Below are 12,239 nucleotides of genomic sequence, written 5' to 3' on the forward strand. Positions count from 1 at the left end.
GCCATGTTTAATTTTTTGAATTACCATCATACTGTTTTTTATAATGGCTGCACCATTTTCCATTCCCACTAGCAATTCACAAAGGTTCTAATTTCTCCACATCCTCACTAAGGCTCATTATTTCCTGTTTTTGATTAGTTTGTTTTATAACAATCATCCTAATGGATGAGAAGTGATATTGCTTTGTAGTTTACTTTGCATTTCCCTGATGATCACTGATGTTGAGCATCTTTTCATTGCTTACTGGCCATCTGCACTTCTTCTTTGGAGAAATGTCAAAGTTCTTTGCCCATTTTTTTAATTGGGTTGTTTTCTTTCTTTATGTTGATAAATGGCAATTTTCATGAATTGCTAGAGACTCAGTGTAAATTAACATGAGAATTAGGAACTCCTGGGGGCTTCAGTCTTAGGGGAGCCCTCGGTAATTTGGTGGGCTTTACCTTCAGAAAGCTCACCAGGTTCTTGATGAAGACTGGAACAAGACCAGTGGTGGTTCAGGCAGACAGACGTAAAGAGGGAGCTTTGTGAAGTCCTCCCAGAGCCCCTCTCTATAGCAAGGGCTTCCTCTTCAGCCTGAGGCCAGCGCCCTGAGCCAGCTCGGGGAAGAGAGTTACTCACGTTGCAGTTTCCTCTAGACTTTTGTTCTCACATAAAGGAGAAAAAAAAGAAGTTTATAGGGTTCAGAGCTTTAAGGAAATAGGTTGGAATGTTGCATTCAGAGAAGAGAAGCTCAGAGGGAAAAGCTATTCCCTGATGAAACAGTTGTGAAATTCACAATCCAGAGACACAGGCCCATTAAAAGACTGATTCCATGGAAGATTATGAATAAGCTCTGTATCTCACATGTTTACCATGGGGTTTACAAAGCTCTATCGTAATAACAAATGTATAGGGTCTGGTACAAACAGCATTCCTTTTTTATTACAAAATCTTTTATTATAAAATCTTTTATTGCAAAATCATAAGCATGTAATTCTGTAACATGACAATATCACACTCAAACACACCATATGACATTTTAGGTGAAAGGTTCAAATTAAAACTATAAACTCTTACACCCATGTTATTACCCTGCCAACCACACTCAAGCAGGCCTTACTTTTGGGGACCCCTGTATTACAACTGAAAGAGTTAAAAGACACAGACTTTCTCTGAGGAAGAGAGCCCAGTGAATTCCAAAACTAAGAGGGCAAACAAAGACAAGGACACCAGAGAAAGCTCGAGCTGTGTACGTACAGCTATGAGAGACATTAAATACAGCCTGACTCCCAGCCAGATCAAGATACCTCTTCACACAAAGGTTTATTCACCTCATTTCCTATTACTGGGTATAAAGTGTTCTCCTGTCAACAAAAAATAGAAGCCATTAAAGAAGGCAAGGAGAAAACAAGTATGAAAAGTCAAAACAAGCATCAGGCCCAGATTCATATACAACACAAATTTCAGCATCTTCAGACAGGAAATTTAAAATAGATATGATTAATATGCTAAGGGTGCTTAATGAAGAAAGCAGAGATCCAGCAAGAAGGGATGGGCAACTGAAGCAGAAAAACAGAAACTCTAAGAAAGAATAAAGTGAAAATGTAAGGCATCAATCAAAAACACCGTAATAGAAATAAAAATCGCTCTCAGTGGACTATACACAACCAAGGGAAGAACCAGTGAGCCTGAAGACTCATCCATGGAAGTTTTCCACGCTAAATGCAAAGAGAAAATAGAACGAAAACTAAACAAAACAGAACATGAGAAGACTGTGAGACAATTTCAAAAAAAGTTAACATATGTTTAATTGGAATACCAGATAGAGAAGAAAGGGATAATTGAGCAGGAGACCAATTTGAAGTTACAATGGCCAAGAACTTTTAAAAATGACACAGCCACTTTTGACAACATCCTGGCCATTCCTCAAAAGGCTAAACATAGAGTCCCCACCATATGACTGAGCAATTTTACTCTCGGGGGTACACCCAGGAGAAAAGGTAATACATGTCTGTGCAAACATTTGTACTGAATGTTCAGAGCAGCATCATTTATGAGAAACAAAAACTGGAGACAACCCAAATTCACAAATGGAACAATGAATAAATGAATGGGACATAGCCCATAGCTACGCAATTGAATATCACTTGGCACTGCGACAGAATTAAGTTTGGATATATGCTTCAACGTGGATTGATCTTGAAACCATATGCTGAGTGAAAGAAGCCAGGCACAAAACAAACAAACAAACAAACAAACAAACAAACAAACAGAAAATGTTGAATGATTCCACCTAAATGCAATATCCTGTATAGGTAAATCCAAAGATAGATAGTAGCTAAGTGTTTGCTTAGGGCTGGGGGCTGAGAGGAGCGGGCATATTCTATTTGGAACAATGAAAATGTTCTCAAATTAGGTAGTGATGATGGTTACAAAGTTGTGAAAGTACACTGAAAGCACAAAATTATATATATATTAAAAGGGTGTATTTTACAGTATGTGAATTATATACTTGGGGCAGCACATTCCTCTATGGGTAAGATAGATACAGTTCATTGGTTTGGACACATGGAAGATTCTTTAGTATAAGCTCTATTATTTCTTCATCCCTGTGGTGAGGACATGCACGTTTACTTTTATTTTATAAACTCTATTTATGTGTTCTATACATTCATATTATAATATGATAACATTATTTTGTAGTATATTTTTGTTTTTCAAAAAGAGAAGAAAAATCATAATGCAGATGTATTTACAGTTTGAGCCAGAGGTTGAGAGGAATAGTTGCAGGTAAAACAGAGTTGGTTGCTCCTTTGGGGACTCTTAGAGAAGGATGTTCAGTAGCAATTTTTAAGATCTTCATTTTTTAAAACAGGATTGCTATGAGTGCTCAGTGCAGGAGAGATTGTATTTGCCATGCCGATGTTAATTTTATGTCACTGTTCTGCACAAAATGTCTTCGGCTCTTCATTCGTATCTCTAACAACCAGAATGTGCATCAGCAGTTCGTCCGATCACAGCTCCTGCTGAGAGGCAGGAGACAGGCGGCCACGCACCCAAGTCATTAATGTGATTTGTGATCATGCTGAGGCTTTAAAGCCAACAAAAATGTGCACATTTCTTCTTCACCTCATTACATTTACAAATAACAGTAATTAAATGTCAGGTAAGGAGTATCTATGGTGATATTGGGTAAACACCTTTCTTCCATTTTACTGTCTCAGCACACTTTCTGTGAAACTTTGCCCTTGATATAGCCCTAAAAGATACATTTAATTTTGTAGAAGGTCAAGAGCTGAAAACAGTAGCATCTCAATTCACAAGAATACTCAAATAATTTTATTACCTCTATAAAACCGTGGCTTCCTTCTTCTCTACTAAAAGGTTAAGCATGACAGCAAGGATAAAAATGTCATTTTTTAAAACACACTGAAAATCTTCCACACAACAAAGTTTTTAATTAGTTTTGAAACCTTAATATGGTTAGGGTTAGTAAAATACCTTTCTCACTTTTGCAACAAAATGAGTCTCATCAATATTCATGTGTGTGGAATTTACTAGAGAAGTTTTAAAAATCATACTTTGAAATCAATATTGATTTTGTTGTTGTATAAAATTAAAATGCAGTTAGCTCCTCTAGATTTAGACAAACATCCCATTTTCTGTTCTGGTATTTCCTTTAGTCTGAACAAAAAGGGGCAAAATGCATTGCATTGAGGTTAAAGCAAACCCATCAATAACTGGTCTGGGTCTGGTGAGAAGCACCACCGTGAGTGAAGGCAGTAATATGCCTACGTCACATGTGGTTTGTGCACGTCTATGAGTGTCACGATAGTGCGGACAGAGAAAGCCTTTCCCATCTGGCTGCCTCCCGGAGCTGACCTCACCAAGAATAATAATAACCGCCACCTGGCCAAAATGAAGGAACACTAGCCCTTCCTCATTCCTCTAGTCTTCTCAGCAGATTCGACGCCACTGGTCATTTTCTGTCTCCTGGAACATATTGACATACTAATATGTAGCAATGTTCAGGCTCTTTGGGATTTATGTACAGTGATTCATTTCACTACTTTGTTGTTCCTGTTACCAAGGTATAGCCTCTCTGCCCCAAATGTTTTATTGATATATATCTATATATATAGATATATATATAGATATATATCTATAGATATATATATATATCCTGTGATGATAGAATCTCTTTAAGAATCTCTCCTTTAAAGGGAGCACGATATCATGCTTCCTCAGTAGAGGGCACTGGGAGGTCATTGCGTGATGAAAAGGTTCTCCTGCAGTTTGGGCTGCTGCATGGTGGGGTCAGCGGTGTCTGTGGGAGGACATCTGTTGGAGCCCTGACCCATCCCTACACCCGAATGCATAGTCCCCAGCGACTTTGCAACTTTGGCCTGATGAAAACTTTCCTGTGGTCCCCAACACAGAAATGGGTGCCCTGTGAGATGCCTGCTGCTGATGCGTACCTGAAACCACCTGCCTGCTCTGGCATTTCCACTCCCTCTGCATGTCCCATGCAGCGCAGTGTAGTTCCGAGGGTCCCTACTTTCTCTGCTACGCGTGCTCATTGTCTGCTCCCTGCCTGCACTCTGCAGGCTTGCTGCTCGCTTGCTCAGTTTTTGCAGACCTGCTCCAGCTGGAGCAAACCAGGGGACTCTATTACCCCATGCGTGAACTGAACCTGGCAGGGTGAAAAGTAAAATGACTTCGATATTTGTCATCATGCTCATTAAAACTATATTTGTGGAAAATGTCTTTTCTTCCCTTGACTGGAATCTCAGGTAGATTTCTTATTTATTTATTTCCTGATAATTCTAAAGTTTGAAAGCATTCTGCTGTAAACTAACATAAATGATTCAGTATAAAGTTAATCTCTTGCCCTAGCTCAGAACTGACTCAGGTAAGGTATCACACCAAAGGGGCGTGGGGACTGTGCTTTTTCCTCTTTCTATTCTTAGGAAACTTCACAGTTGGGTTGTTGAAGATAAGGGGGAGTTAGAAGAAAATATAAAAATCTTTTGCAGGTTTTGAAGCTGTAAACCGGCATCAAATATTCAAACGCTGGCTCACTCCTCCTGAGGACAGCTTTCACAACTACAATCACAGTGCCTGGTCCAAGCAAAAGAAAAAAAATACTCCTTATGAAGTCTCTTTCTAAGCCTTTGATTTCTGGCAATCCTACTCAGTCATGTTGGATTCACCATTTTCTCTCAGTGAGTCCTCTTAAATAAAACCCCTTTCAAACAGAATTTGGTCTTCATATTTTCAGAGGGATCACATTTTACCTATGAAATACATACCCCCTTTACATATAATTGGGTAGAGTAATGAAAACAGTCTTACCTTATTGGGAACTTACTTAGCCCTAGACTAAACAGGTATCTGGTCTCATCTAACAAATCTAAAAACCAAATCAGTAGGTTCAATATATTTCCTATTATATTTCATCCCAAAACAATGCTCAAGAATACGTATAGGAATACAAATATCTCTTTAACAAGGTAAATTCTAAAATGCCTAGCGCCGAATCAAAAAACATGGGGGAAAAGCAGGGAAATCTGACCCATAATGTGGAGGAAAATCATTCAATTAACATTGACCCTGAACTGAGTAATGTCATAGCATTTTACATATTCAAACTGTTAAGTTCAGCCATGGAAGATATAAGAACAAAAAAAAAAAAAAGAACCAACTTCAACTTCCTCAGATAAAAAAAAATCAAGTCACAGGAAAGTCAACTAGCTTGTTCAGAGTTGCACAGCTAGTAATACTAGAAAGGTTGATTCCGTAGGTCAACCTGTTAGTCAACATGCTATGTCACACTGTAAACAAAATAAAGCCCAGCTTCTTTTCGAGAGGTCCTGCCTGACTCCCAATGCCCAGTAGCTTAGTTTCAATTACATCATTTGAGTGTCAGCGTAACCTCAGTCAGTCACCCTCCAGGACTTGAACGCAAGTTGAAGGAGACGGGTGTCGTCAATGGCTTCATGCCCAGTGCTTGGTGCATCAAAACACCCGAATATACAGGGTGTCAGGATGATGGATTCAGAATTTAGTATATTTCCCCAAGATAATATTTGCATAAGAATATGGTTTTAAAATCTCAGAGTTACAAAAAAAGACTTGAGAAATGGAATAAGAGGGAATAAAGGAGAGCTTGAAGAGTCAGACATCTGCAGCAGAAAACACAACCCAGCCACACGTTTCTATGACCAGAACACTCTTTTCAGGTATGAATTCCTGACATCTAGCTTAATGCTGCCTACGTCCTGCACAGAAGCTTTCTCATGATTTCTGCAATGCCTGCTGCTTTATTAAAACCATGCAAACGTCACGGAGCAATGACTTTGAAGTGATAAATATATTTAATACTCTGACACTGGAAGCTCTTTCCAGATGCAGAGTAAATGATGCCTGGAGGCCTTTCAATATCATTGAAGTTTTAATAACAAAGAGTCTGGAGATGAGTAATCTGGGAATAAGTGAAGAATCAACACCCACCATTTATTATATGTGCTCTTCTCATGGCACGTGGGTCTCACATTTCTCCTGCGAGAGACGGTTAGTAAGTGGTCTGCTGGAGGATCTGCTGAAGGAATGAATTTCATGTCTTAATTCTGTGAAAATTATTAAATCAAATTCCTATATCGGTCTCTATAATTTTGTTATGTTTTCTAGTAGGTCTTCTCTGTGTCTCTCTGCCTCAGTTTCTCCCTTTCCCTCTCTCTCTCTCCTTCTAACCCCCCACCTGCCCTGCAGGGTGCATGTGTCTGTATGTGTGTGTTTGTGTACGATTAGGTGTGTGAATATATGAATACCCTAATCAAGTCTTCCAGTGAATTTTATCAGCTTGATTTTGGAGTTTACTGCAGATTTCAGGTGATCGCAGCAGTGCCCTGAGTGGGACCTTGAAGTACACAAATGCTTCCAGTAGTAATAAGGGGCCATGAAGCATAGCACGGTGCTTTTCAAAATTAATGTGCACACAAATCACCAGGGGAAGTTGTTAAAATGCAAATTCTGATTCAGTAGGTCTCAGATAATACTTGAGGTTCCGATTTTTCCTAACCTCTCGGGCGATGCCAAGGCAGCTGACCCATGCATGGATCATACTCAGAGTAGCAAAGACAAAGGGGACATCACACGGAGTAGGGCAGATGTGAGGTCAAATCTAAGCTCAGCACTTACTGGATATGTGACTTCTGTATGTTTTAGGCATCTCTTTTGGTCTCATTGTTTCTGTGGTCTCAGGTTTCTGCTGTGACATAACAACATTGTGTCTTTATAAGCACCTACTGAATAGACCGTGTAGAATGAATGCCGGGTGCTTTTCATTCTCTCTCAATGGTGAAGAACACGAGAGATCTGCAAATAATGGGACTATCTTGAATGTCATTCCTAGGTACTTTCTTTCTCTTGTACCCCACACCTAATCAGTCAGTAGTTAGCACTGGCTCTGCCTTTGGAATATGAAGGGTCATCCAGGAACATGTATAAAGCACCCATGGACAAACCAAAGGGGGGTAGGATTGAGGGTGGGAGGTAGGGGTCGGTGGGATGGGGGAGAACGGCGAGGGTGAAATGGAGACAACTCTACTTGAACAATTAAAATAAAATATAATATAAGAAAATAAAACATTAAAAAATTCTAATACTTCTCACCTCCCCAAAGACCACTACCATGGTCCAAAACTTCATATTTCATACAATGATTACATTAGTTTTCTTATTTTGGCCCCTGGCTACCTGAAACCTGAGTATTTAGAGGAAAACTTATTTTTAATTTGTTCATACTTATAGAGTCATAGAACACCAGAGTAGGAATTAAGTCTCTGATCCACTACTTACTTAACAAATAAAAAAATTAGGCCCATTCCAGCCAAGATGGAGGCATTGGTAGACACACTGTGCCTCCTCACACAACCAGAATAAGGACAACAGCAATTTAGAAACAAAAAACAACCAGTACCAACAGAAAACCAAACTGTATGGAAGTATGACAACCAAGGAGTTACAGTAGACATATTCATCCTGACCTGTAGGAGGGGCAGAGATGGGCAGCGGGCATGAGAGGGCTCAAGGCAAAGCGGCAGCTGGCAGACTCAGTGAGGTGGCGGATTGTGGAGGGGTGCAGCACACAAGGTGGCTGGTGGACTGGGTGGTCCCACATTCGCTGGCAGATAAACCAAGCAAAACTGGGGAGTGGAACAGACCGTGCAATCCAAGGTCCCAGTGCCGGGAAATAAAGCCTCAAACCACTGATTGAAAACACCTGTGGGGGTTGAGGCACAGGTAGAGAGTCCCAACCTCACAGGAGAGTTCACCGGAGAGATCCACACAGTCCTAGAACATGCACAAGCCCACCCACTGGGAAATCAGCACCAGAAAGGCCCGGTTAGCTTGGGGGAAGCAGTGAAGGGGACTGGGATCAGACAGAGAGCTGAGCAGGTGCCATTGTTTCCTCTCAGACCCCACCCCCACATACAGCATCACAACCCAGCGACTGGGTTGCCCCGCCCTGGTGAACACCTAAGGCTCTGCCCCTCGCTACATTATAGGTGCTTCAAGACAAAAAAAAAAGGCCCAAATGAAAAAATAGATCAAAGCTCCAGAAAAAAGCAAAACAAAACAAAGTGATGAATAGCCAACCTATTGGATGCACAGTTCAAAACACTGGTAATCAGGATGCTCATAGAATTGGTTGAATTTGGTCATAAAATAGATGAAAAAATGAAAGTTACGCTAAGTGAAATGAAGGAAAATGTACAGGGAACCAGTAGTGATGGGAAGGAAACTGGGACTCAAATCAATGGAGTGGACCAGAAGGAAGAAGAAAGAAATATCCAATCAAAAAATAATGAAGAAATAAGAATTTTTAAAAAATGAGGAGAGACTTAGGAACCTCCAGAACATCTTTAAACATTCCAACATCCGAATTATAGGGGTACCGGAAGGAGAAGAGGAAGAGCAACAAATGGAAAAGTTATTTGAAACAATAATAAAGGAGAACTTCCTCATTCTGACTAAGGAAATAGACTTCCAGGAAGTCCAGGAAGCTCAGAGAGTCCCAAAGAAGTTGGACCCAAGGAGGAACACACCAGGAAACATCATAATTACATTACCCAAGATTAAAATGAAGGAGAGAATCCTAGAAGCAGCAAGACAAAATGAGACAGTTACCTACAAAGGAGTGCCCATAAGACCATCAGCTGATTTCTCCAAAGAGACCTTGCAGGCAAGAAGGGGCTGGAAAGAAGTATTTCAAGTCATGAAAGGCAAGGACCTAAATCCAAGATTGTTCTATCCAGCAAGGCTTTCATTTAGAATGGAGGAGAAGATAAAGTGCTTCTCAGATAAGGTCAAGTTAAAGGAGTTCATCATCACCAAGCCCTTATTTTGAGGTACTTAGAAAAATAAGATTAAAAAACATGTACAATAAAATGACAGCAAACTCACAATCATTAACAACCACACCTAAAACTAAAACAAATACAAACTAAGCAAACAACTAGAACAGGAACAGAACCACAGAAATGGAGATCACATGGAGGGTTAGCCACAGGAGAGGGGGAGGAGGAGAGGGGGAAAAGGTACAGAGAATAAGTAGCCTAGATGGTAGGTAGAAAACAGACAGGGGGAGAGCAAGAATAGTATGGGAAATGTAGAAGCTAAAGAACTTATGACACATGAACATGAACTAAAGGGGGGAATGTGGGCGGGAGGGGCTATGCAGGGTGGAGGGGAGTAAAGGGGGGAAATGGGACAACTGTAATAGCATAATCAATAAAATATATTTAAAAAACTAGGCCCAGAAGATTTTACAACTTTTTGGTAACCACAAAGAGGGCCAGAAAAGGCTGCAAGTGAACTGAAAGCCCATCAAATGCTTGCATCCACAGACCTCAGCGGGTGGAGGTGGATTCCCACCCAAGGCATCTCCTGTTCCTCTTTCTTCTGTTCTCTCCACAATGTCCCACCGAAGCCACACTAGTCCTTAAACATGCCAGATACATCAGGGACATTGAACTCCCTGTGCCCTTCCCATGGACACTCTTCTATCACATAACTCTACAGCTAGCATTCCTCCTTCTTGTCTTTTCCCAGCAATCTTCTCTCAGAGATATTGCCTGGTCACCTGGTGCTCATCACTTCTCTCCTCTGATGAGTTTTTATCCTCTCGACTGCTTTAGCATTTCGACTCACCCATTCATGGCCTTCTTTATTATCTAACATCTATTTTTTGTGCTGTTTGTTGCTTAAATATTATAAGGATAATATATAGCATAAATAAGAATAACTAAATTATTATTTATTCTTTTTTATTCCCCTTAGGCTAAATATAAGGTCCATAGGGAAGGGATTTTCATTGTTGTCTGTTTTATTCATTACCATACCCCTAGCATTTAGCAATTTGTTCAACACATATTAGCTGTTTAATCAACACTTGTTGAATTAATAAATGCTATTTTTATTTTGAATTCCTTTATTTTACTATATAGAACTCCTATTGTAACTCTCATATCTTGAGTAATACCATCCTCCCCCAGCTTTTATATACAGTATTTACATTACTCAAGTGTTTCTAGTGCACATTTCCATGACCCTTTGTTGACTATCATATTGTATTATATTCTCTCCTGTTACGCAATTATGGTGGTATTTGTATTTGTTTAAAAATACTCTTCCAAGGAAGAGTTTGAAAATACAATATTATGTGCTAGTAGGTTAGAGTTGTAGAGAAATAAACACAGACAAAATCAAGAAAAGCAGATAAAATGAAAATGAGCACAATCACATTTAATGTCCTGTGAAGTGAAACCACATTGAAGGACTGATTCCACATGGTAAAGGGCCTACAGATGTATTTTCTGTGTTCAACTCTTCTCTTCCCTCTATGCTGCTGGTAGGTGTGAAAAAAATATATGTGAAATAATACATTAGCCCTAAAATTAGCTATCTCTTTTTTCTCTTTGCATTTTGCAACCATCCTTTAGGGGAAAAATATAATAATTGAGACGATGTAAGAAAACAATACCTTTACAATTCTTTTTTTTTTAATATTTAGGGATCCAGTTTTCATGGAGATAATGACAACAATGAAAGTCAAGAGGACATCTCAATGAATTAATAATAATAGAAAGCATTTTGCAGCATCTTTTGGATACTTTGTACCTTTTAACACATCATGTCATTTAATCCTATTATGTCATCTTAGAGGGAAATTCAGGCTTAAAGTACAGTAAGTTCTCGCTAGATCACAGAAGTAAGTTTTAGAATTTTACTTTAAACTAAAATCTGTCTGGCTAGATCTTGAGCTAACACCTAGGCCATTTCTTCTAAACTTGTATTTATTGTTTTACCCAAGTAACTGTTTGATTTCAGGAGGTTGCTAAGAAAAGTGTTTATAAAAATCAATAATTTTTACATTTGAAATTTTACTTAATTTACATAATAGGATTTTTTTAAAATTCAAAGATGTCTCCTTAACATTAAAATTCAAAGATAAGATGCCATAAAGATAGATGTGGCCTTATTGAAAAAATCACCAAGATTTACTGATTATTCTAATATTAATTCAGAAACTATAAAACAAATACATAACACCTTTTATACATTTGTAAAGTGTAGAATGTAATAATAAAAAGCCAGTAACCTTTTATATTCCTCAAATCATTTCTAATACCCACAATTTTATATTGGCCCTGGATTCTTTAAATATAGATCTTCAATATATCCTTTTCCCTGTATCCCTTCTATTCCCCCCTGCCTCACATTTTTTGTACCTATATGAATAAAGTTACTACTTGGGCTTTGATTCATTTTATTACTTTCTCCTGCACTCTATCAAGTTTATTCATAACCATCAAACTGGATGTTCTCTTGCCTCCCTCCTTTCACAACTAACAAACGTGGGACCAGTTGTCAGCAGATATATTATCTCAACTCAGCAAGGGCATGCCAAATGAAAATTAGGCTCTCAGCAATTTCTTAAATCCTTATGGGTTGAAAATCAACAGTTGCATGCCAAAAAAGCTAGGAAATTAAACAATGATCTTTAAAATCATCAGTGCTTTATTAAATACTGGGAGAAATTTATTTTTATAAATGTGCAGATTTACGGTTCACATATTGCCAGAACTGGAAGAAACATGAAAATCACTGTGAACCAATTTTCTCTCTCTGTAAATAAGAAAATGTAAGAAGATGTCGTGATTTGCTCAAAGCAACATTGCTAAACAGAAAAAGAG

This window comes from Phyllostomus hastatus, unplaced genomic scaffold, assembly GCF_019186645.2.
Source record: "Phyllostomus hastatus isolate PE091 unplaced genomic scaffold, TTU_PhHast_1.1 phas_contig_40, whole genome shotgun sequence".
Classification (NCBI taxonomy): Eukaryota; Metazoa; Chordata; class Mammalia; order Chiroptera; family Phyllostomidae; genus Phyllostomus; species Phyllostomus hastatus.